General features: G+C 39.2%; 1 pseudogene; it reads right to left on the bottom strand.

Annotated features, from left to right (window-relative positions):
- Positions 1-7,950: 7,950 nt before the first annotated feature.
- Positions 7,951-24,926, bottom strand: LOC141424279 (dehydrodolichyl diphosphate synthase complex subunit NUS1-like; annotated as a pseudogene).
- Between the last annotated feature and the right edge of the window lie 938 nt (positions 24,927-25,864).

The following is a 25,864-nucleotide window of genomic DNA, read 5'->3' as shown; positions in this document are numbered from 1 at the left end:
TGTAAATGGAATTGCTTTCATGTATTCTTTCTCAGTTGGTTCATTATTAGTGTATAGAAATGCTAATGATTTTTCTATGTTGATTTTATATCCTGCTACCTTGCTATAGCTGTTGATGGTGTCTAGGAGCTTTTGAGTAGACTTTTTTGGGTCTTTAAGGTATAGGATCATATCGTCCACAAATAGGGATATTTTGACAGTTTCTTTACCTATTTGTATTCCTTTTATTCCCTCTTCTCACCTAATTGCTCTGGCTAGGAATTCCAGTACTATGTTGAATAGGAGTGGGGATATTGGGCATCCTTGTCTCGTTCCTGATTTTAGAGGGAATGGTTTTAGTTTTTCTCCATTAAGTATAATGCTGGCTGTAGGTTTGTCATATATAGTTTTTATAATGTTGAGGTACTTTCCTTCTATTCCTAGTTTCTTAGAGCTTTTATCATGAAATGGTGTTGGATCTTATCAAAGGCATCTATTGAGATGATCAAGTGGCTTTTGTCTTTGCTTCTGTTAATTTTGATTTTCATATGTTGAACCACCCCTGCATTCCTGGGATGAAGCCTACTTGGTAGTGGTGAATGATCTTTTTGATGTGTTGCTGAATTTGGTTTGCCATTATTTTATTGAGGATTTTTGCATCAACGTTCATTAAGGAGATTGGCCTATAGTTCTCCTTTTTGGAGGTGTCTTTGCCTGGTTTTTGGATAAGTGTAATACTGGCTTCATAAAATGTGTTAGGCAGTTTTCCTTCCCTTTCTATTTCATGGAACAGTTTAAGGAGGGTTCTTCTTTAAAGGTCTGATAGAATTCATCAGAGAATCCATCAGGTCCTGGACTTTTCTTTTTTGGGAGACTTTTGATTGCTGCTTCAATTTCATTTTGTGTTATAGATCTATTCAAGTGATTAATATCTTCTTGGTTCAGTTTTGAATGATCAGAAGTATCAAGAAATCTGTCCATTTCCTCAAGATTTTCAAATTTATTTGAATATAGGTTCTCGAAGTAGTCTCTGATGATTTCCTTGGACTTCCATGGTGCTTGTTGTTACCTCCCCTTTTGCATTACAGATTCTACTAATTTGGGTTTTTTCTCTCCTCATTTTAGTCAGGTTTGCCAGGGGTCTGTCGATCTTGTTTATTTTTTCAAAGAGCCAACTTTTTGTTTCATTACTTCTTTGTATGGTTTTTTTGGTTTCTATTTCATTTGTTTTGGGATTTGCTTGTTCTTGTTTTTCTAAGAGTTTGACATGTATCATTAAGTCATTGATTTGAGATCTTTCAGTCTTTTTAATATATGCACTCATGGCTATATATATTTCCTCTCAGGACTGCCTTTGCTGTGTTCCGTAGGTTCTGGTAGGTTGTGTTTTCATTTTCATTGACTTCCAGGAAATTAATTTCTTCTTTTATTTCATCAATGATCTATTGTTCATGAAGCAATGAGCTATTCAGTTTCCAGCTGTTTGCATGTTTTTTTTGTCTTTATTTTTGTTGTTGAGTTCTAGTTTTATTGCATTGTGATCAGATAGAATGCATGGTATAATTTCTATTTTCTTATATTTGCTGAGGCTTGCTTTGTACCCTAGCGTATGATCCATATGATCTTTTTTGGAGAGGATTCCATGGGCTGCTGAGAAGAATGTATATTTTGTAGAAGTTGGATGAAATGTTCTGTAGACATCAACTAGGTCCATTTGATCTGTGGTATATTTTAGATCTAGGATTTCTTTCTTGATTTTTTGTTCAGATGACCTATCTATTGATGATAGTGGGTTGTTAAATCTCCCACAACCACTGTATTGGAATTAATATATGCTTTTAGGTTCTTCAGGGTATGTTTGATGAAATTGAGTGTGTTGACATTGGGTGCATATAGGTTGATAATTGTTATTTCCTTTTGGTCTATAATCCTCTTTTATTAGTATGGAATGTCCTTCTTTATCTCATTTGATCAATGTAGGTTTGAATTCTACTTTTTTTGAGATAAGTATTGCTACTCCTGCCTGTTTTCGGGGCCACTGGCTTGGTAAATCTTCTTCCAGCCTTTCGTCCTAAGCCTATGCTTATTTCTATTGATGAGATGGATCTCCTGTAAGCAAGAATTGTTGGATCTTCCTTTTTAATCCAGTTCATTAAGTGATGCCTTTTGATGGGGAAATGAAGTCCTTTAACATTAAGTGTTAGTACTGATAGGTATGTGGTGATTCCTGTCATTTAGTTGTCTTAGTTGTTTGAGGGTTTGATTGTGTGTAGCTAAATCAATGTTACTCTCTACTTTCTTGCTTTTTCTTTTCCTGTTGTTTGGTACTGCCTGCCCTTTCATGGTTATGTTGAGTTTCACTTTCTGTGTGCAGAATCCCTGGAGACCTTTTGTAGTGGTGGCTTTGTCTCATATATTGTTTTAGTTTTTGCTTATTATGGAAGACGTTTATTGCTCCATCTATTTTGAATGATAGTTTTGCTTGGTAGAGTATCCTAGGGTTGAAGTTATTTTCATTCAGTGCCTGGAAGACCTCACCACAAGCTCTTCTTGCTTTTAATATTTCTGTTGAGAAGTCTGCTGTGATTTTGATGGGTTTACTTTTGTATGTTATTTGTTTTTTCTCTCTTCCAGCTTTCAATATTCTTTCTCTATTCTCTGTACTTGTTGTTTTAATGATAATATGTTGTGGGGTAGTTCTATTTTTGTCAGGTCTGTTTGGTGTTCTGGAGGCTTCCTGTATTTGTATGGGCATAGTTTTCTCTAGATTTGGGAAATTTTTTGTTATTAGTTTGTTGAATATATTATGCATTCCTTTTGCTTGCACCTCGTCTCCTTCTCCAATGCCCATGATTCTCAGGTTTGATCTTTGATGGAGTCGGTAAGTTCTTGTGTTTTCTTTTCACAGGTCTTGAGTTGTCTAACTAATAGTTCTTTGGTTTTTCCTTTAATTACCATTTCATCTTTGAGTTCTGAGATTCTGTCTTCTGCTTGTTTTAGTCTGTTGGATTGGCCTTCCATTTTGTTTTTGTATTTCTGTTTCATTCTTTTTTCTGAGGTTTTCCATATCCTGAGTCTCTTCCTCTTTAATATTGTCTATTTTCATCCTGAGTTCATTTATCTCTTTATTTATAGTGTTCTTTGTTTCCTTTGGTCTTTATACATTGCTTCTATAGTTTCTTTTATTTGTTCTTGTATTTCATCAAATTCTCTATTTTTGTTGTCTTGGAATTTCTTTAGTGTCTCCTGTACATTTTGGTTGACCATATGTAGTATCATCTGTATAAAATTCTCATTGATAACTTGCAGGATTTCTTCTTTCAGGTTGTTCTTGTGGGCTTCATTGGTTCTTTGGTATAGTGCATTTTCGTTTTGTTGAAGTCTGGATCTGAGTATCTGTTTTCTTCATTTCCCTCTGGTTCCTGTACAAATTTATTATTGGGAGGAAAATGGTTTCCCTCTTTTTTCCATCTTCCCATCATTCCACTTGGTGCTGTTACTGTCCCTGGACTGTGTGTAATTCAGTGTTGTCTAGCTTGTAATATTAAGAATAATGATGTTTAGAATGGAAGGGGGAGAGGAGAGGGAAAGCAAAGAAGGTAAAGAAAAAGGGAAAAAACAAAACAAAACAAAAGAAAAAATGAAGCTGTAGAAATAAACAGGGAGAGATAGTGTACTAATCAACAGTGAGCTAAACAGGCATTAGAGAGACAGAGAGAGGATAAAAAAAATTTCTCAAGTTCAAATGCAATACAGTTTCAGTCTTAATAGTTTTGTTGTTAGTCCTTCAGCATCCAGTCCTGGTGTTGGTGTCTGAGTAGTAGTTCTGTCGTTGTCTCATCAAAGGAAAAAGAAAATGGAGTATGGAGACAGCTTTGTGAATGTCTATCTAAGGCTGTGGTTCACCTGCCACCTACTGTCAACCAGCTGCTGCTGCAGGCTTTATTTATTGCGGATCTCAGGAATGAGCTTTACACTCACCTAGCCCCGCAGGCTTTGTTTATTTAGAGTTCTCCTGGACACATGCCTCTTTTATTTTCTCCAGTATACAGCCCTACCCACCTGTTGCAATTGCAGTACTTTTATATTTAGAGTTCACGTGGGGAGGTGCCCCTCCCCTTCTCTGCAATGGAGGGTGCCACACTTTAGCCGCTGTTGGAAGCCTTCTCCTCTCCAAGCACACTGGGGGAGGTGGTGCTACACTCGCCTTCTCTGGCTGGCTTGTTTATTTACAGTTTGCATGAAGGAGTGCCCCTCCCCCCTCTGGTGGAGCTTTCCACATGATAGCTACTGTTACAAGCTTTCCCCTCTCCAAGGTTGCTGGGTGGGTGATGCCACTCTTGCCTTCTCCAGCCGCTTGTTTAGTTACAGTTAGCATGAGGGAGTGCTCCTCCCCCACGTGCTCAGAGCTCAGAGTGCCCCACCCACTTTGCTACATGTCTTTTTTTTTTTCAGCTGCTTGTTTATTATTCAGGTTGTTTTTTCTTTTTTCTTTTTTCCCTGGATGGGGGTCAGTCTGTCCAGGGGGCTATGCTGATTTGTCCCAGGGAGTACTGTGTGCTGCTTATTTGCTCACCTGGTGGTCTCCCAAGCAGGTTAGGAGCTGGCGTCTGGTGGCATGGGAGCCCTCCTGGTTTCTCCCTTTAACGTGAAGTGGAGATGCTATGCACAGGCTGGGAGTGTGGAGGTGTTGGAGTTTTGCTTCTTCTTGGTGGTTTTTCCTGCCAGGTGTATCTCCAGCATCTCTCCAAGAGTTTACTTTAGGAAGCATGCTTTCTGCTTCCTCCCTCTAGTTGCCATCTTGGAATCTCCCTCTTAATTTCTGATGTTATTCCTCTCTTTCTGTCTTCAGAATATACTTTCTCCTTTGTTACCATGACTTTTCTATTTCATAGAGGCAAATAGAAGTTGCTTCTAACACACCATATTGCTCTACCTCCTGTCCAGAAACTCAGTGTCATTATTGAAACTGAGGAACTTGGGATAAGATTATTGTAAATTATTTTTTCCAGTGCTTAGGATTAAACCTAGGGTCTTGCACATTCTAAGCAAGTGCTCTACCACTGTTTTTCCCCACTGTAAATTTTATTGGACAAAACCTCAGTTACTATCTGTAGTAGGAGGGAAATGAGCAATTTGCTACTCTCCCACTACCTCATGAATGGAAGAGTTGCACCAACTATTACATCACAAACCCTCATTTGGAGACTAAGGAATCACAGAACCTTCCCTGCCTCTGGTTTTTCATATTTTAAAACATCTTTTATGAAAAGTTCAACTGAAGGAAATGTCATGCTGTTTCAGAGCAAATTAGACTAATTGACATTTGCATCAGGTGGACAAAAAAGCTTCTGAATCAGTGACTTGGATATAAAACTCTATGTCTTTTAAATTGAGGATCCATTCCTCTAGTGCACAAGTCAAAACTATAGATTTCTGTACTTCATCAATGTCAGGATTTGGGTGTCTCCTTAGTGTCCTAGCCAGTGTACATTCCTTGAATGTCATTAACTTCTTTGAGGAGAACATATTACTAACATCTGTTATGTTAAATAACAGTTTTCTCATTTTAATGTTAAATATAAATGCACAGTTTCTTTGGTTAATTTGCAAGGACCCTGGGATGGTTGATAAAGAAAGCTGGAGTACTTGTAATTGTGCTTAAGCAATGTGGCCTTTTTGGTCAAATGTTAGATGACCACACTTAGAAGATTTTTTTTTTTTTGAGACAAAGTCTCATTGTGTACCCTAGGCTTGCCTCAGACTTGTGATCTTCCTGCCCCAGCCTCCTGAGAGATAGGTTTATAGGCATGCACAATTACACCTGGCTTAGAAGATGAATTTTTGATTAGTATGAATGACTATCCCTAAAGTATATCTTAGACTGAACACTTACATGATGTTGCATTATGTGTGCTCAAGGATTTTAAAATAAATACATGACATTATGACATTGTACTATTAAATGTCTAAATATGCATCTTAAAAAACATAAGCAAACAAAATATTTCATGTAGGCAGATGACTTTGACTGGAGGTATGGCTCAATGGTAGTATGCTTGGCTGGGATGTGCAAGGACCCGGGTTCATTCCCAAGAACACAAAAGAAAGAAAGAAAAGGACAAAATAACTTAAAACTCATTAATCATAATCTTTTAGTGTGATCTAATTTCTATAAGGATTTCCCCAGTAGTTCCAAAACTGTCATTTGTCTGCCATTCATTCAAACTTAGATACCATACTACTCAAGACCACGTGTTTCATTTGGTTTCTGTGTTCTTCTGGTTTCTTTCAATTTTCAACTCTCTGTTCTGTGATGACCTATAAATAACCTGAAGGACCTTTGACAGTTTTTGATGTTACAAATTTGCCCAATATTTTTTTCTGGAGTTGTTAACTTATTACGCTACACTCTACTTATAAATCAGAAATTTATAGCTGGCCAAAACTGCTGATTAAAAGACATTGATAGGTAACATTATATACCTATTCATCTTTCCTGTTTCCTAGGGACAGCATCAGGCCATCCTATAATTTGAGATATTCCTGGATCACAATGAGGACAGACTGATTTTTTTTAAATTTAATCAATTTTATTTCAAGTATATTTTAAAAATCATAAATGGGGCTTTGTAATCCAAAGTTGAAACATTCATTCCTTATCACTTTAAAATCTGACAAGTAATTCTAGACCATGCTTTTCAAATCCAGTCTTCTTTGCTACTTTTCAGACTTCTGAGACCTAGTATTTAAAATAATCCATTCTAAATGTATGTCATTATTGTGCATTTGTTAGTAAGAGTATTCTTAAAAAGTATCCATCAATTAAAAAGAATGTTTTCTGTTCAAAGATCAGTATTGAGGGAAAAATATCAAACACCCATTAAGAAATCACTTACTCATTTTTAAAATAACAGAACCAGTGTTATTCTCTGTCATAAAAGAGAACATGTAAAATTATTGCTATACATTTTGGCATTATTTTATTCCTTCCTCAGGCCTCAATCCTACTTAATCTTTTATACAAGGTTACCATTAGTATTTGCTAAGTAAAATTTCCAGGTGTTATTCCAAAGAGGAACAGGTTGCTTTTAAGGAAAAGAGCTGTCTTGGTAACATCTCTCAAATGCTTTTTAAAATAAAAATAGCTAGTGTAAAATCATTTTTAAACCACCTTTTGGTACTATATGGCATAGTACTCATTACACAAAAACAAAGGAAATCAAAACTTTTCATTTTTAGGAAATTGCTTACCTTTACTTTTAAGATTACAATGTGTTCACTTTTTTTTGTTTTTAACTGCCTCATTCAATATTTAAATATTAAATAATTAAATTTTAAAAATTTTGTATTTCAGTACACTGAATAAGTTCTTTTCAAATGATCTTTACAACTCAGAGCACAGACAAGAGCAGCACTCCCGAGTCACATTTTTTGACTATAATGAAGAAATGAAAATGGATGGATATCTGAAGACAGGTATTCCTGTTGTGTGAGCAACACAGGATTCGAATCTTCTGAAGTTTCCCTAAACTCAAAATACTTCTATTTAATAAATCAGTATATTATTCTTAAAAATAAGTTTGGTCACTAGAAAAAACTGGACAAAAACCATTCCCCTCCCCCAAACAATAACCCAAACCCTTCTAATTACTCCCTCTACTCCCCACAAAAACAGGGAAGTAGTAGAGGTTGAAGCCTTAAGTCCAGCTCCTAAAACATTGCTGCTAATTGCTCAAAGTTGTGAGTTTATGTACTGCATCCTCCCATATGTCCCCATTTCTAAGTTTATTTTCATATACACACATGCACATACCCACACACGCATACACTCATTCACTCTCAAGTGACACACTTTATTTACTGATAAATTATGAGGTAAAAGAACCAAATATGGGCATTTTGGAAACATCAGAGTCACTTGGGTCCTTTTCTCCAAAGCCTGAAATCAAATTACACAACCAGTGATTGTCACTTTCCCAAATGCTATTCACAGGCTGCATATTGACAAAGGGCAGAGAAAAAGTCCTCATAACTGATGTTTACATGGGAAGGCTATTATGGAGATAATTTCAGTATATCCATTTGCTAGGGAAGAAAGCCAAAGTTGCTTCCCACTGGACCAAACTTCAATACTAAGTCAGAATCAGGAGAAACATTTGAATGAAATAAATTGTTTAATGTATCTAACACCCAAATCTACAGATTTCTGTAGCTGCTGGGCTACTAACTGGGAAAAGTCCTGAGCAGCTCTCACAATATCTGCTTTTCCATCTTCTGTGGACATCAGCTTGACTGCTGAATGGCAATTTAAAATGAAAGGAAAGTGAGAAAAAACTGAGGCACCTTAAGAAAAAGGAAAAGGAGAGACATGATGAGAAAGAATTTGTGACCTTTATAAGCAGCAGGCCTTTATCAGGGAGAAAAGACCTGAGATGGGCTCTCGGCTGTCAGAGTAACACTCTGAGAAGGACAAGAGCGTGCCTTTCTTACAGGATGGAGTTTTTAAGCACACCCTGGCAAGAAGGAAGGAAGTTGGAGAGGGATGGGCATTAGGTAAGGTGGTTGGGAAGGAAAAGATGGGGGAGGTATTGGTGGGAAGGTCATTGAGGCTGGGCATCTTTCTGTGTTGTTTTCTCTGGCTCTCTTATCAGAGATAACCACATTTGAATTATTTCAGTGTTTCTCAACATTCAGCATTTTAGGATCTTTGAGATACATGTGTGTGTGTCATGGGACGCTGTTTGTCTTCTGGCTACTTCTTGTGCATACATTGTTTGGGTCATTTCTCCCCCCATACTCTCTGTTCCCACCCTCCTCCCCATCCCCCTCACTTCCAGGCAGAACCTGTTCTGCCCTTATCTCCAATTTTGTTGAAGAGAAGACATAAGCATAATAAGAAAGACATAGCATTTTTGCTAATTTAGTTAAGGATAGTTATACAGAGAGATTCCTAGCATTGCTTCCATGTACAAATGTGTTACAACCCAAGTCGATTCATCTCTAACTGATCTTTACACTGGTTCCTGATTCCCTTCTCATGTTGACCTCTGTCGCTTTAAGGTTTCTGTATTAGTTCCTCTGGAGTGGGGACATAAAACGCTTTCATGTTTTGGGTTTTCTACCTATCCCCATACATCCCATATGTGCTCTCCCCTTGTCATGTGACCCAAGTCCAACAACATTGCTGTATTTGCCCTACATCTAAAGTCTGCATATGAGGGAGAACATACAATTTTTGGTCTTCTAAGCCTGGCTAACCTCACTCAGAATGATGTTCTCTAGTTCCATCCATTTAACTTGTGAATGATAAGGTTTCATTCTTCTTCATGGCTGAGTAGAATTCCATTGTGTATAAATACCACATTTTGTTGATCCATTCGTCAGTAGTGGGGCATCTTAGTTGTTTCCATAACTTGGCTATTGTGAATGGTGCTGCAATAAACATGGGTGTGCGGGTACCTTTGGAGTAGCCTGTGCTGCATTCCTTTGGGTATATCCCCAGGAGTGGGATTGCTGGATCATATGGCAGATCTATGTTTAGATTTTTAAGAAGCCTCCAATTTTTTTTAGAGTGGTTGTATTAGCTTGCATTCCCACCAGCAGTGTATGAGGGTTCCTTTTTTCCCACAGCCTCATCAACACTTGCTGGTGGTGGTGTTTTTCATGATGGGTATTCTAACAGGGGTGGGGTGGAATCTTAGTATGGTTTTGATTTGCATTTCCTTTATGGCTAGAGATGGTGAGTATTTTTTCATGTGTTTTTTTGGCCATTTGAATTTCTTCTTTTGAAAAAGTTCTGTTCAGTTCAGTTGCCTATATCATTGATTTTGGGAGAGTTTAGTTTCTTAAGTTCTCTGTATATTCTGGTTATCAGTCCTTTTTCTGATGAATAGCTGGCAAATATTTTCTCCCACTCTAATGGTGGTCTCTTTAGTTTAGAGACCATTTCTTTTGCTGTACAGAAGCTTTTTAATTTTATGAAGTCCCATTTGTCCATTCTTTCTCTTAGTTGCTGGGCTGCTGGGGTTCTATTGAGGAAGTCCTTGCCTATACTTCTGGCTGGGTTTTTTTGTGGAGCCTGGAAAGTTTGTAGAAGCATGATGGCCTTGAAATGTTTTCCTAAGGTTAGCCTGGGAAATGGTGGTGATACATTCCCATGAAAGTTTTTGAAAAATATTAATGAGGTGTGGTAGGAACATTAGGGCCAGACAAACAAGGCTGAGAGGGACTGACAGCAGGTTGAGCTCTGGCTACAAAGAGGAAAGAATATTAGTAGGCTGTGAGGATGTAAGCTGTTGTGCTCTATCCCTGATTTTTTTTTATCCCACCCCTAACTATGCCAGACTTATTGGTGAAAAAACAACAATCCTCTCCTAGGAAGAGGCATAGCCTGCCTTTTTCAGCTGTGAGGAGCTCTAATCCCTTCCTGTTTTGTAGGACCATTGCCACTAATGAATAGATCTGGTCTTGGATTGTAGCCAAGTGTTAGAAATAAAAGAGCCATGGAAGAGGCAGAGAGATGGCTCAAACACGAGCACAGGGTTTATTGTTTGGGCAGGAGCCCTGTGGAGGGGGACCCCAGCAAGACAGCTAGAGCCCCTGCCAACTCACAGGCTTGGGAAGATATAGGGGTCTAGTGGAAAAGTACCAGGAAGTTCACTAAGGAATACTGTTATCTAAGGAAGATAAATTGTGGATAGGTCACTGTCTGTTCAACTGTCCTTGGCACCCACCCAGAGATAAAAGTTGACAACTGTCCTTTTGTCAGTCTTTGGGGCTAGGTGGGGAGTTTCCAGCAAGTCAACTGCAAGGGAAGAAGGGATTTGGTTCTAACATGGCTGTACTCACTGTTAACCTTAACATTTTTGCATATATGTATTTGTAATGGGGTGACGACATTTCTCTATATACTTTCTGCTGAATGAGGGCATCGAGGTCTCTTAAGGGGAAGAGTTATCAACAGGATCCTTTTGTTATAGCAGGGCCTGTTGGAGGAATAGGATTGAGTCAATCTGGGTAGTGTCCTGGATGAAAGCCTGGAGCCTCTGGGAAACAAAGCAAGAAAGGGTTAGAAAAAGACAAGGTCTGATAGCAGAATGAGGAAAAAATAAGAGGTCCCAGCAGAGGAAAAACCCATGCCATCCACTCAGCCCAGGAAGACCACTGGCCCCAGCTGTCCATTGTTTGTTGTCAGAGTTTGGCAGCACATTTTGAGGTCTCGTAGAAATCATGAATAATCCTGGACTAGTTGACATAAAAGCAGTATTTTCCTGTAGAAGCTGCATGGTTTTGAGTGGCAACCTGTATAAAAGAATGTAGGGCTTGGGAGATAAGGTGAGACATGAGAAAGAAAACCAATGGATCTTGGGGTACAGACATTGGCTATAGTTTTAGGTAGAGAAAAGAACTGGGGGCAGGGGCAAAGGTATGCATAGTAAATGGTCCTAACCACAGGTGAGACTGGGTTGGTCATTATCTCAGCTCTGGTTTGGGGAGAGGTTCTGGAGTTGTTATCTGGAGGGTGCCCCATTCTGAGTAGAGTCTCAGAATGTTGTTGGGGTTAGTTTTAGTTTCTTGTCATAAAGATGTTGTTGATCTTTTTTTATTCCAAGGTGGCTGTAGGAGAGAATGGATCAGAGCAAAGGACAATAGACAAAATGGAGTGATGTTATGTTTTTTTCTGTCTTAGTTAATCTGTGGGCCCAAGAAGGGAGTCAGTGTTTTTCCATAAAAGCATTCCAAGTACCTGGGGAACCAGGGAACTAGGGTCTTTTGGTCAGTAACAAATACAGGAGAGGGGGACAGATAGCTGACAGCTAAACAAATGTACTTGTCATTTAAGTTTAAAACTAGAAACACCTTTATCAGTGGAATACAGGGTACAAATCAGAATACTCCCAGTTAAATACACTGTGTAGGACAAATAACTTTATGAGCACAGACTACTAAGAAGGTAAATTTGAAGCCAGCAGAAATAATTTGTCTCTACTTAAATAGAAAACCTTGGCCAAAAATATGAATTTGCCTTCTATTAGAGGTGCCTGTAAGGGCTTGGATGTCTTGTAGCCCTGTGTAAGATCACTTCTTCAAAACATTATAAATGTTTCAGAGAAGGACCCAGACTGCAAATGACAAGACTTAGACTAGTCAAGGTTAAAATACTGAAAAGTAGTTTGGGAATTGTCAGCACATCCATTTAGTTTTATTGCAGACACAGTATGACTGAAAGCATTAAAGAGGCAACACTAGGTGTTCCTTGTTATACTTAGGAGCACATGGACACAATATACCTGCTTGGTAAAGTTTTTTAAGCTTTGTATTTTATTTTTTTTCTTTTTTCTTTTATTATTCATATGTGCATACAAGGCTTGGGTCATTTCACCCCCCTGCCCCCACCCCCTCCCTTACCACCCACTCCACCCCCTCCCTCTCCCCACGACCCCCTCAATACCCAGCAGAAACTATTTTGCCCTTATTTCTAATTTTGTTGTAGAGAGAGTATAAGCAATAATAGGAAGGAGCAAGGGTTTTTGCTGGTTGAGATAAGGATAGCTATACAGGGAGTTGACTCACATTGATGTCCTGTGCATGTGTGTTACCTTCTAGGTTAATTCTTTTTCATCTACCCTTTTCTCTAGTTCCTGGTCCCCTTTTTCTATTGGCCTCAGTTGCGTTTAAGGTATCTGCTTTAGTTTCTCTGCATTAAGGGCAATAAATGCTAGCTAATTTTTTAGGCGTCTCACCTATCCTCACCCCTACCTTGTGTGCTCTCGCTTTTATCATGTGCTCAAAGTCCAATCACCTTGCTGTGTTTGCCCTTGATCTAATGTCCACATATGAGGGAGAACATATGATTTTTGGTCTTTTGGGCCAGGCTAACCTCACTCAGAATGATGTTCTCCAATTCCATCCATTTACCAGCGAATGATAACATTTCGTTCTTCTTCATGGCTGCATAGAATTCCATTGTGTATAGATACCACATTTTCTTAATCCATTCGTCAGTGGTGGGGCATCTTGGCTGTTTCCATAACTTGGCTATAGTGAATAGTGCTGCAATAAACATGGGTGTGCAGGTGCCTCTGGAGTAACCTGTGTCACATTCTTTTGGCCATATCCCAAAGAGTGGTATTGCTGGATCAAATGGTAGATCGATGTTTAGCTTTTTAAGTAGCCTCCAAATTTTTTTCCAGAGTGGTTGTACTAGTTTACATTCCCACCAACAGTGTAAGAGGGTTCCTTTTTCTCCGCATCCTCGCCAACACCTGTTGTTGGTGGTGTTGCTGATGATGGCTATTCTAACAGGGGTGAGGTGGAATCTTAGCGTGGTTTTAATTTGCATTTCCTTTATTGCTAGAGATGGTGAGCATTTTTTCATGTGTTTTTTGGCCATTTGAATTTCTTCTTTTGAGAAATTTCTGTTTAGTTCACATGCCCATTACTTTATTGGTTCATTAGTTTTGGGAGAATTTAGTTTTTTAAGTTCCCTGTATATTCTGGTTATCAGTCCTTTCTCTGATGTATAGTTGGCAAATATTTTCTCCCACTCTGTGGGTGTTCTCTTCAGTTTAGAGACCATTTCTTTTGATGAACAGAAGCTTTTTAGTTTTATGAAGACCCATTTATCTATGCTATCTCTTAGTTGCTGTGCTGCTGGAGTTTCATTGAGAAAGTTCTTACCTATACCTACTAACTCCAGAGTATTTCCTACTCTTTCTTGTATCGACTTAAGAGTTTGGGGTCTGATATTAAGATCCTTGATCCATTTTGAGTTAATCTTGGTATAGGGTGATAAACATGGATCTAGTTTCAGTTTTTTGCAGACTGCTAACCAGTTTTCCCAGCAGTTTTTGTTGAAGAGGCTGCTATTTCTCCATCGTATATTTTTAGCTCCTTTGTCAAAGATAAGTTGCTTATAGTTGTGTGGCTTCATATCTGGGTCCTCTATTCTGTTCCACTGGTCTTCATGTCTGTTTTTGTGCCAGTACCATGCTGTTTTTATTGTTATTGCTTTGTAATATAGTTTGAAGTCAGGTATTGTGATACCTCCTGCATTGTTCTTTTGACTGAGTATTGCCTTGGCTATTCGTGGCCTCTTGTGTTTCCATATAAATTTCACAGTAGATTTTTCAATCTCTTTAATAAATGTCATTGGAATTTTTATGGGAATTGCATTAAACATGTAGATTACTTTGGGGAGTATCGACATTTTTACTATGTTGATTCTATCAATCCATGAGCATGGGAGATCTCTCCACTTTCTATAGTCTTCCTCAATCTCTTTCTTCAGAAGTGTATAGTTTTCCTTGTAGAGGTCTTTCACATCTTTTGTTAGGTTTACACCTAGGTATTGGATTTTTTTTGAGGCTATTGTAAATGGAATTGTTTTCATACATTCTTTTTCCGTTTGCTCATTGTTAGTGTATAGAAATGCTAATGATTTTTCTATGTTGATTTTATATCCTGCTACCTTGCTACAGCTATTGATGATGTCTAGAAGCTTCTGAGTCGAGTTTTTTGGGTCTTTAAGGTATAGGATCATGTCGTCTGCAAATAGGGATATTTTGACAGTTTCTTTACCTATTTGTATTCCTTTTATTCCTTCTTCTTGCCTAATTGCTCTGGCTAGGAATTCCAGTACTATGTTGAATAGGAGTGGAGATAGTGGGCATCCTTGTCTGGTTCCTGATTTTAGAGGGAATGGTTGCAGTTTTTCTCCATTAAGTATAATGCTGGCTGTATGTTTGTCATATGTAGCTTTTACAATGTTGAGGAACTTTCCTTCTATCCCTAGTTTTCTTATAGCTTTTATCATGAAATGATGTTGGATCTTATCAAAGGCTTTTTCTGCATCTATTGAGATGATCAAGTGGTTTTTGTCTTTGCTTCTATTAATGTGGTTTATTACGTTTATTGATTTTCGTATGTTGAACCACCCCTGCATCCCTGGGATGAAGCCTACTTGGTCGTGGTGAATAATCTTTTTGATGTGTTGCTGAATTCGGTTTACCATTATTTTGTTGAGGATTTTTGCATCAATGTTCATTAAGGAGATTGGCCTATAGTTCTCCTTTTTGGAGGTGTCTTTGCCTGGTTTTTGGATAAGTGTAATACTGACTTCATAAAATGTGTTTGGCAGTTTTCCTTCCCTTTCTTTTTCATGGAACAGTTTAAGGAGGGTTGGTATCAGTTCTTCTTTAAAGGTCTGATAGAATTCAGCAGAGAATCCATTAGGTCCTGGACTTTTCTTTTTTGGGAGACTCTTGATTGCTGCTTCAATTTCATTTTGTGTTATAGGTCTATTCAGGTGATTAATTTCCTCTTGGTTCAGTTTTGGATGATCATATGTATCTAGAAATCTGTCCATTTCTTTTAGATTTTCAAATTTATTTGAATAGAGGTTCTCAAAGTAGTCTCTGATGATTTCCTGGACTTCCATGGTATTTGTTGTTATCTCCCCTTTTGCATTCCTGATTCTACTAATTTGGGTTTTTTCTCTCCTCATTTTAGTCAGGTTTGCCAGGGGTCTATCGATCTTGTTTATTTTTTCAAAGAACCAACTTTTTGTTTCATTACTTTTTTGTATGTTTTTTTTGGTTTCTATTTCATTGATTTCAGCTGTTATTTTTATTATTTCTCTCCTTCTATTTGTTTTGGGATTTGTTTGTTCTTGTTTTTCTAGGAGTTTGAGATGTACCATTAGGTCATTGATTTGGGATCTTTCAGTCTTTTTAATATATGCACTCATGGCTATAAACTTTCTTGTCAGGACTGCCTTTGCTGTGTCCCATAGGTTCTGGTAGGCTGTGTTTTCATTTTCATTGACTTCCAGGAACTTTTTAATTTCCTCTTTTATTTCATCGATGATCCATTCTTCACTAAGTAAGGAGTTATTTAGTTTCCAGCTGTTTGCATGTTTGTTGTCTTCACTTTTGTTGTTGAGTTCTACTTTTACCGCATTGTGATCGGAGAGTATGCACAGTATAATTTCTATTTTCTTATATTTGCTGAGACTTGCTTTGTGCCCTAGAATATGATCTGTTTTGGAGAAGGTTCCATGGTCTGCTGAGAAGAATGTATATTGTGTAGAGGTTGGATGAAATGTTCTGTAGACATCTACTAGGTCCATTTGATCTATTGCATATTTTAGATCTTGGATTTCTTTATTGATTTTTTGTTTGGATGACCTATCTATTGATGATAATGGGATGTTAAATTCTCCCACAACCACTGTGTTGGCGTTTATATATGCTTTTAGGTCTTTCAGGGTATGTTTGATGAAATTGGGTGTGTTGACATTGGATGCATACAGATTGATGATTATTATTTCCTTTTGGTCTATTTCCCCTTTTATTAGTATGGAATGTCCTTCTTTATCTCGTTTGATCAATGTAGGTTTGAAGTCTACTTTGTCAGAGATAAGTATTGCTACTGCTGGCTGTTTTCGGGGGCCATTGGCTTGGTAAATCTTCTTCCAGCCTTTCATCCAGAAATATGCTTATTTCTGTTAGTGAGATGAGTCTCCTGTAAGCAACAAATTGTTGGATCTTCCTTTTTAATACATTTTGTCAAATGGTGCCTTTTGATGGGTGAATTAAGTCCATTAACATTAAGAGTTAGTACTGATAGGTATGTGGTGATTCCTGCCATTTAGTTGTCTTAGTTGTTTGAAGGTTTGATTGTGTGTACCTAGGTTGATGTTACTCTCTACTGTCTTGCTTTTTCTTTTCCTGTGGTTTGGTGCTGCCTGTCTTTTCATGGTTAAGTTGGGTGTCACTATCTGTGTGCAGAATCCCTTGCAGAATCTTTTGTAATGGTGGCTTTGTGGTCACATATTGTTTTAGTTTCTGCTTATCATGGAAGACTTTTATTGCTCCATCTATTTTGAATGATTCCTTTGCTGGGTAGAGTATCCTGGGGTTGAAGTTATTTTCATTCAGTGCCCGGAAGATCTCACCCCATGCTCTTCTTGCTTTTAATGTTTCTGTTGAGAAGTCTGCTGTGATTTTGATGGGTTTACCTTTGTATGTTACGTGTTTTTTCTCTCTTACAGCCTTCAATATTCTTTCCTTAGTTTCTGAACTTGTTGTTTTAATGATGATATGTCGTGGAGTAGTTCTATTTTGATCTGGTCTGTTTGGTGTCCTGGAGGCCTCTTGCATCTGTATGGGAATATCTTTCTCTAGATTTGGGAAATTTTCCGTTATTATTTTGTTGAATAGATTACGCATTCCCTTCACTTGCACCTCTTCTCCTTCTTCGATGCCCATGATTCTCAAGTTTGGTCTTTTGATGGAGTCAGTGAGTTCTTGCATTTTCTTTTCACAGGTCTTGAGTTGTTTAATTAATAGTTCTTCGGTTTTTCCTTTAATTACCATTTCATCTTCAAGTTCTGAGATTCTGTCTTCTGTTTGTTCTATTCTGCTGGATTGGCCTTCTGTTTTGTTTTGCAGTTCTGAGGTTTTCCATATCCTGGCAGTTTTCTCTTTAATGTTGTCTATTTTTGTCCTGAGTTCATTTATCCATTTATTCATTGTGTTCTCTGTTTCACTTTGGTGTTTATACAGTGCTTCTATGGTTTCCTTTATTTCTTCTTTTGCTTTTTCAAATTCTTTATTTTTGTTGTCTTGGAATTTCTTGAGTGTCTCCTGTACATTTTGGTTGACCCTATCCAATATCATCTCTATAAAATTCTCATTGAGTACTTGTAGTATGTCTTCTTTTAAATTATTCTTGTGGGCTTCATTGGGTCTTTTGGCATAGTTTATCTTCATTTTGTTGGAGTCTGGATCTGAGTTTCTGTTCTCTTCATTCCCCTCTGGTTCCTGTACTAAGTTTTTGCTGTGGGGAAACTGGTTTCCCTGTTTTTTCTGTCTTCCCGTCATTGTCGTTGGTGTTGTTACTGTCTCTGTACTGTGTGCAATTAAGTATTTTCTAGCTTGTAATAATAACAATGGTAATATTTAGAATGGAAGGGTGCGCTGAGATGAAAAGCAAGTTAAAGAAAAGGGGAAAACAAATATACAGACAAGAGGGAGAAAGCAGAACAAGGTTTCAGATAAGAAAGTTTCAAAGGTATAAACAGGGAGTGTTAGTGTACTAATTGACAGTAAGCTGAACAGACATTAGAGGGACAGAGATAGTATTGAAAATCAAAAATAAAAAAAAAATTAAGATAGGAATAAAAATAAAAAAATATGTAAATGAAAGAAATATCTATATATTAAAAATGAATTAAAATAAAATGGAAAATAGAAAATTTAAAAAAATAAAACCAAAAAACCTCCAAGTTTATATGCAATCCAGTTTCAGTCTTAATAATTTGGGTGTCAGTCTCAGTCTCCAGTCCTGGAGATGGTGCCTCAGATGTTGTTTTGTAGTTGTCTCATCAAAGGGGATGTATAAAGTAGAACAAAACTACACACACACACACACACACACACACACACACACACACAAAACCCCACCAAGTGTCCCAAGTTCAAATGCAATACAGTTTCAGTAAGTTTTTCGGCTTGCAGGTGTAATTCTGTTGTTCTCTCATCAAAGGTAGGGAGAAAAATTTAAAAAAAGAGTCTGGAGACAGTTCTGAGAGTCGTATCTGCAACTGTGGCTTGCCTGCCTGCTGCTCTCAGCCTGCTGTAGCTGGTGGCGTTATTTATGCAGATCTCTGGGGTGAACTTAGCACTCACCTGGTCCCACAGGCTTTGTTTGTTCAGAGTTCTCCTGTGCGGGAGCCTCTGCTACAGGCTTTGCCCTTTCCAAGCACTGGGAAAGGTGACACTGCCCCCGCGTTGTCAGGCCTGCGTGTTTATTTACAGTTCATGTGGGAGGTGGGTCTTCCCCCCTCTCCTGTGCAGTTTTCCTCCCACCGCCACTTTCATAAGCTTTCTTGCTCCTGATTACTGGGCGGTGCTGCTGCTCCTGCCGGCCGCCATGTTTGTTTACAGTTCACGTGGGAAGTGGGTCGTCCCTCCTCTCCTGTGGAGTTTTCCTCCTTCCGCCACTCTCACAAGCTTTCCCGCTCCTGGTTGCTGGGCTTGCACCCCACTCCTGCCAGAGCCTCTCTGGCCCGCCCGGCTTGTTTATTTACAGTCCTGGGAAGGATTCCCTTCCCCCAATCTTCAGTGCTCAGGGTGCGCCACCCTCTTTCCAGCGTGTCTTAATTGTTCTTATTGCTTATTACTCAGTTTCTCTTTTTTTCCCTGGGTGGAGGTCAGTCTGTCCAGGGGGCTATGCTGCTCTGGCCCAGGCTTGTCTGTGGGAGTACCGTGGTTCCACGAAGCTCACCTGGTCCGTATCTTCCCAAGCCGTCTGGGCGCTGGCCACTGGCGGCCCTGGGGCCCTCTTCGTTTCTCCGTTTAACGTGAGGTGGAGATTCTCTGCACCGGCTGGAGATGTGGAGGGGTCAAAGTTATGCCTTTTCTCAGTGATTATGCCTGCAAAGTGTGTCTCCAGCGTCTCTCCAAGATTTCACTATAGGAGGCTCACTTTCTGCTTCCTACCTCTAGCTGCCATCTTGGAATCTCTTTTAAGCTTTGTATTTTAGAAGGCTTACATATTTGGAGTAAAATTTAGAACTTTGGCTAGTAAAATAATGGTATACAGCACTGACAAAAGTCAAAATTTTAGATCTCTTATAATAATAAGTTAGGGAGACTGTGTCTATAGTCTTGAATAGTTTTATTTCTTAATGAATAAGTACATTTTATATACAGATTACCACTTATTTGGATAAGACAAATATAGGCCAAGTTTTAAATAGCAGAATTGTCCAAAATACCTTCTTTTATAGACCCATGAAGAAAGGCAATTTTAAGCTTTTTTTAATATAATAAGTAACTTATAAAGACACCATTTGTTAATAGATCTAATTATAAAAGAATCAAATGTAAATTACACTTACACAGGATGAAACAGATCAAGGTTATTGTCAATAAAATAATGTCTGTATTCTAGTTATACCTGATTGCATAGAACTTTGAAAAACTGGTTTGTTTTAAAAGTAGCAGCAGAAGAGGTGGGGGAGAGAAGAGAACAGAAGCCTTTTATTTTTTTTGCATCCTAAAGATGTTTTTAATTGATTTTATGTTTGTAGCTCTGGGACCATGTGAGTTACTCAGGATGTTGAGAGAACTGACAATGTGACTTGAGTAGGACTTTTCTTTTCCTTTTTGCCCTGTCCATTTTTGTCCCTGTTGTCCTCACCTGGATGTCCAGTCTAGGAGAGGAGACAGGAGTTGGACATGGAGTAGAAGGGGTGAAAGTAATCTCCATCATGGCTGAGACAGATTTAAAAAGAAGAGTTTTAAAGTTAAACCTTTATATAGATACATATATATATATATATATATATACACATATATGTACATATATATATATAGTGAAATGAAGGAAGAGGAAAGGGTGACGTAGAGTTGGGTACAAGTCAGAGGAGGAGGTTTTAATGGTGATGCAGCTTTGGAGGTAAGGAAGACAAAGTTTTTGGAGGGATTTTTTAATTTAGAAAGAGGATCTGGAAGTAATTACAAGACTGACAGGTTTTGAGTGAGCTAAGTGAAAGCCTGGATGTATGGGATCCCAGACCATCTGCCATAGCATTGGAGAAAATTTTTGAGATCATGTTGAATTTGGAAATTGCAAGTGTCTTGTTTTTAATCAATAGTTATTGTCTGATTTATGTTGGTGTCAGACTGTGTTACAGTAGAAAAATCAGTTTAGGTTTAGGATTTTTGTGAGACCCAGGGTCTGGAGGTTTTGGAGGAGACATATCAATGGACTATCCTTTGGGGGCTTGGATGACTTTTGACCCATTTTGTGGACTGGAAATTAAGGGTTTGAAATTGAGATGGTTCCAGTGGAGCAATTCCAGTGGGACCTAAAGTCTGAAACCGAGATGATTCCCATGGGACCTAAACTGAGATTGAGAGGTGGTAAGCAATCCCCATAGTTGTCCTACTTGGTAGGACAGACATATGAGAAGGCAGATCATTCTATTAGTAATTGATAGCCTACAAGTGTGTGTACCTGGATATTTTCCAGGTGTCCCCAGAAAATAGCAGGTGAATTCACTCAGTGGTGGATGAAGGGAGTCTCTCGCCTGCCTGGGGCTTTTGTGGTCCACAGAAGGACTAGAGAGAAACCGAGATAAAGGGGAAAACTCACCAAAATTTGAAAGCTGGTGTTGGGTGGAAATCCAGTGATGGAAGATGGTTTCTGGTGGAGCCATCAAAGAAAAGAAAGAAAGGAAGGGGTAGGAGAGTGGCAAAAAAAGAGAGACAGTAGGAATGGAGGAGGAAGAGTCTAGCCTCCGTTCAGGGCCTGAGAGTGAACCTGGGAAGAGCTGCTGCTGTCCGCCACTTCTCAGGTTGTGGCAGAAGAGAGTTGGAGTCAAACCTATATGCTCCAGGGGTTTGAACAAAGGGAGGGTCGGGATCTGAGGTAGAAGAAAACCTGGAGATAAAGGATAAAGTTATTAAGGTCTTGGAGCACATTGGGATTAAAAGTTTTAAATCTAGGCCATGTAGAGGAATTGTCTAATTTGTATTGAGGTCAAATTTTTATAGAAAAACACATGAGATTTTTTGGGTTTAGATCACCCTTTAGGCCTAATTTTGTAAGATTGTGTAGAAGACACCCCAGGGGTGAGTCAGAGGGAATCTTTGAGTGGGTATTGCCCATGGGCGATGTTAAGAAGTTACCCTTGGGCATCCTCTGGAGAAAGTTTGCAAAACTGGAAAAGAAACTTGGTGCAATAAGTAGGTAGATGTCTCCTATGTAGCCAGGGCCAGACTTGCTGGGGTCAAATGGCCAGAAGGTGAGAGGGAGAGGGAGTAATAGGAATGCTGAAGACAAGAATGGCTGGAGTCTGACACACTGAGGTGCCATGGAGTGCCGGACAGAGGCCAGGTTTTACCCATCCCTGCAGAATGAGTAGGTATGTTGAGTGGAATACACTGTGTTGAGTGTGCCGAGTGGAATGGGCAAAGGGCCCTGCAGGAGGTCGCAGAGGAACAGGAAGTTAGGGGTGTATGTATAACCAAAAGATAAGGCCCAGAGTAGTGTGGCTATTAGGTAGAAAAAGCCAACTAACAATATTTTTTGGGGCTGGAGTCCAATCAGAAGGAGCAGTTGAGCTTAAACCTATGCCCAAAACAATGGTCAGTATGATGGGGAGGCTAAGCAGGAGATACAACAGTTTCAGAGTCATGAAAAAAAACAGTGAGAAGGGAAAGAATGGAGAGAAAGAAAGAGAGAGATTTGGAGAGAGGTCGGGCAGTTTGGGGATGAAGGGCATTTCCCCAGCTTAAAACTCTTTCCTGGGTTTTGGCACAAGTGAAAGGAAATGAGGAAAAGCTGAGGTGCTTTAAGAAAAGGAAAAGGAGAGACATGATGAGAAAGAATTTGTGACTTTTATAAGCAGAAGGCCTTTATTAGGGGAAAAAGACCTGAGAGGGACCCTCAGCTGTCAGAGTAACACTCTGAGAAGGACAAGAGCCCTCCTTTTTACAGGTTGGGGTTTTTAAGCATGCCCTGGTGAGAAAGAGGGAAGTTGGAGGGGGTTGGGAAGGAGGATGGGGGAGGTATTGGTGGGAAGGTCGTGGGGCCTGGACAGCTTTGCATGTTGTTTTTCTATAGCTCTGTTATTGGAGGTAACCACGTTTGAATTGTTTTAGTGATTCTCGACATTCCAGCATAAAACTTGACTGTCTTTGTCATTACTATTTATGAACTCTGTTGAGTATTCTAAGCAATCAAAGCCCAATCAAACCTCCTGCTGTTGTTTTAGAATTTCTTCCATCAATCTGGAATTATTTGTTTTGAAAAATACCTTGGTGGTTAGCCAAGTTATGGAAACAGCCAAGATGCCCCACCACTGACGAATGGATTAAGAAAATGTGGTATTTATGCACAATGGAATTTTATGCATCCATGAAGAAGAACGAAATGTTATCATTCGCTGGTAAATGGATGGAATTGGAGAACATCATTCTGAGTGAGGTTAGCATGGCCCAAAAGACTAAAAATCATATGTTCTCCCTCATATGTGGACATTAGATCAAGGGTAAACACAACAAGGGGACTGGACTCTGATCACATGATAAAGCAAGAGCACACAGAGAAGGTATGAGGATAAGTAAGACACCCAAAAAACTAGATAGCATTTGTTGCCCTCAATGCAGAGTAACTAATGCAGATACTTTAAAGTGACAGAGGCCAAAAGGAGAAGGGAACCAGGAACTAGAGAAAAGGTTAGTTCAAGAAGAACTAATTTAGAAGGTAATACAGATGTACAGGAAAGCAATGTAAGTCAACTCCCTGTATAGCTATCCTTTTCTCAGCTAGCAAAAACCCTTGTTCCTTCCTATTATTGCGTATACTCTCTCTTCAACAAAATTAGAGATAAGGGCAAAATAGTTTCTTCCTGGTAGGGAGGGGTAAGGAGGGAGGGGGGACAAGGGGTAAGGGGGGTAAGGGGGGAGAAATGACTCAAACATTGTATGCACATATTTGCTTTGTTCCCCTTCTACCCCTTCTTCCCTACCTCCCTCCTTTGTTGTCTTCCTTTATGTTTTTTTGGGGGGGTACTGAGGCTTGAACTCAGGGCCTATACCTTGAGCTACTCCACCAGCCTTTTTTCTTTTTTTTTTTCAGTGTACTCTTAAACCATTTCTGTCAATATTTTTATTTTTTTATTGTTTTTTAATTAATTTATTTTTTTACTATTCATATGTGCATACAAGGCTTGGGTCATTTCTCCCCCCTGCCCCCACCCCCTCCCTTACCACCCACTCTGCCCCCTCCCTCTCCCCCTACCCCCTCAATACCCAGCAGAAACTATTTTGCCCTTATTTCTAATTTTGTTGTAGAGAGAGTATAAGCAATAATAGGAAGGAACAAGGGTTTTTGCTGGTTGAGATAAGGATAGCTATACAGGGAGTTGACTCACATTAATTTCCTGTGCATGTGTGTTACCTTCTAGGTTAATTCTTCTTGATCTAACCTTTTCTCTAGTTCCTGGTCCCCTTCTCCTATTGGCCTCAGTTGCTTTTAAGGTATCTGCTTTAGTTTCTCTGCATTGAGGGCAACAAATGCTATCTAGTTTTTTAGGTGTCTTAACTATCTTCATATCTCCCTTGTGTGCTCTCACTTTTATCATGTGATCAAAGTCCAATCACCTTGCTGTGTTTGCCCTTGATCTAATGTCCACATATGAGGGAGAACATATGATTTTTGGTCTTTTGGGCCAGGCTAACCTCACTCAGAATGATGTTCTCCAATTCCATCCATTTACCAGCGAATGATAACATTTTGTTCTTTTTCATGACTGCATAAAATTCCATTGTGCATAAATACCACATTTTCTTAATCCATTCGTCAGTGGTGGGGCATCTTGGCTGTTTCCATGACTTGGCTATTGTGAATAGTGTTGCAATAAACATGGGTGTGCAGGTGCCTCTGGAGTAACCTGTGTCACAGTCTTTTGGGTATATCCCCAAGAGTGGTATTGCTGGATCAAATGGTAGATCAATGTTTAGCTTTTTAAGTAGCCTCCAAATATTTTTCCAGAGTGGTTGTACTATGCCAGCCTTTTTTCGTGATGGGTTTTTTTGATATAGGGTCTCACAAACTATTTGCCTGGGCTGGCTTGGAATCACGATCCTCCTGATGTCTGCCTCCTGAGTTGCTAGGATTTCAGGCATGAGCCATCAGTACCCCACTAAAATTATTTACTTTTTTTGGTGGCACTGGGATTTGAACTCTGGACCTCACACTTGCTAGGTAGGTGCTCTACAACTTGAGCCACTCTGCCAGGCCTGTTTCTTGTTTGTTTGTTCTTTAAATACAGGATCTCGCTGTTTAACTCTGGAACTCAGTGTGGCCTTGAAGTCACCATCCTCCTGCCTCAGTCTCCCCAGTGCTGGATTACTGTTATGCACCATTTGTGCCCAGTTTGAGTCCACCTTTCTATGTTGATTCCTCCTTTCTGTACCCCATTCCTTCCTCTTGGAATGTTAATATTTATCTGGGCATTTTTATTTGGAAAGTATATAACTTGTTTTTTTGATTTTTATAGGTGCTCACAGCTGAGTTTGCCTTGAGTATCAGAAGAGACTTTGGATTTGGCTTTTGAGAAATTCTGGCGCAGTTAAGGCTTTAGGGACCTTGGACATAGGTGGAATGCATTTTGCGTTGTGAGATGGACATAAGCCTTTGGGAGACAGTGGTAAAATGTTATGATTGGGACAGGCATATTTCCCCTAAAGATGACCCACATGCTAAAGACTTGGTCACCCTTTTGTAGTGCTATTGGGAGGCTTTGGAACCTTTAGAAAGTGGACTCTAGAGGAAGTAAGTTAAGCCATTGGAAGCATGTCCTTGAATGGGATACTGGGACCCTGGCTCCTCCTTCCTCTCTCTTTCTCTCTTTCCTCTTCTTCCCTCTTCTGTCCCGTCCTGCGTGTGTATGCTGCATGAACCTGACTAAGAGCGATGGGGAATGAGAAATAAGACACACATAGACATACAGACATAAAACATAAAACAGAAAGCTGGGATCGGGAGGACTGCACATTCCTGGTGGGAAACATGAGCACCTACCTGAGCCAGAGTGTTTATTTTATAGGTCAGTACAAGGAAAAGACTCAGGTAAAAATCAAGCTTTAACAATTCTTGATTCAAGGTGAAAGGAATGACGTTTGGTCTGCTAATTTTCCTAAGACTAATGAAGCTTAATTACAGCATATCAGTTCTGGAATCATCAAGGCACGCTGGACACCTTATCTAAAGTATTGATTAATCTGGCATCAGGGAGTCTCCTAACAGTTCTGGTACTTTATCTAGTTTTGCATCAGGAGGCTGGTATGCTGACACAGCAGGT

This window comes from Castor canadensis, chromosome 6 (genome assembly GCF_047511655.1).
Source record: "Castor canadensis chromosome 6, mCasCan1.hap1v2, whole genome shotgun sequence".
Classification (NCBI taxonomy): Eukaryota; Metazoa; Chordata; class Mammalia; order Rodentia; family Castoridae; genus Castor; species Castor canadensis.
This window is presented reverse-complemented; position numbering and strand designations above follow the sequence as displayed.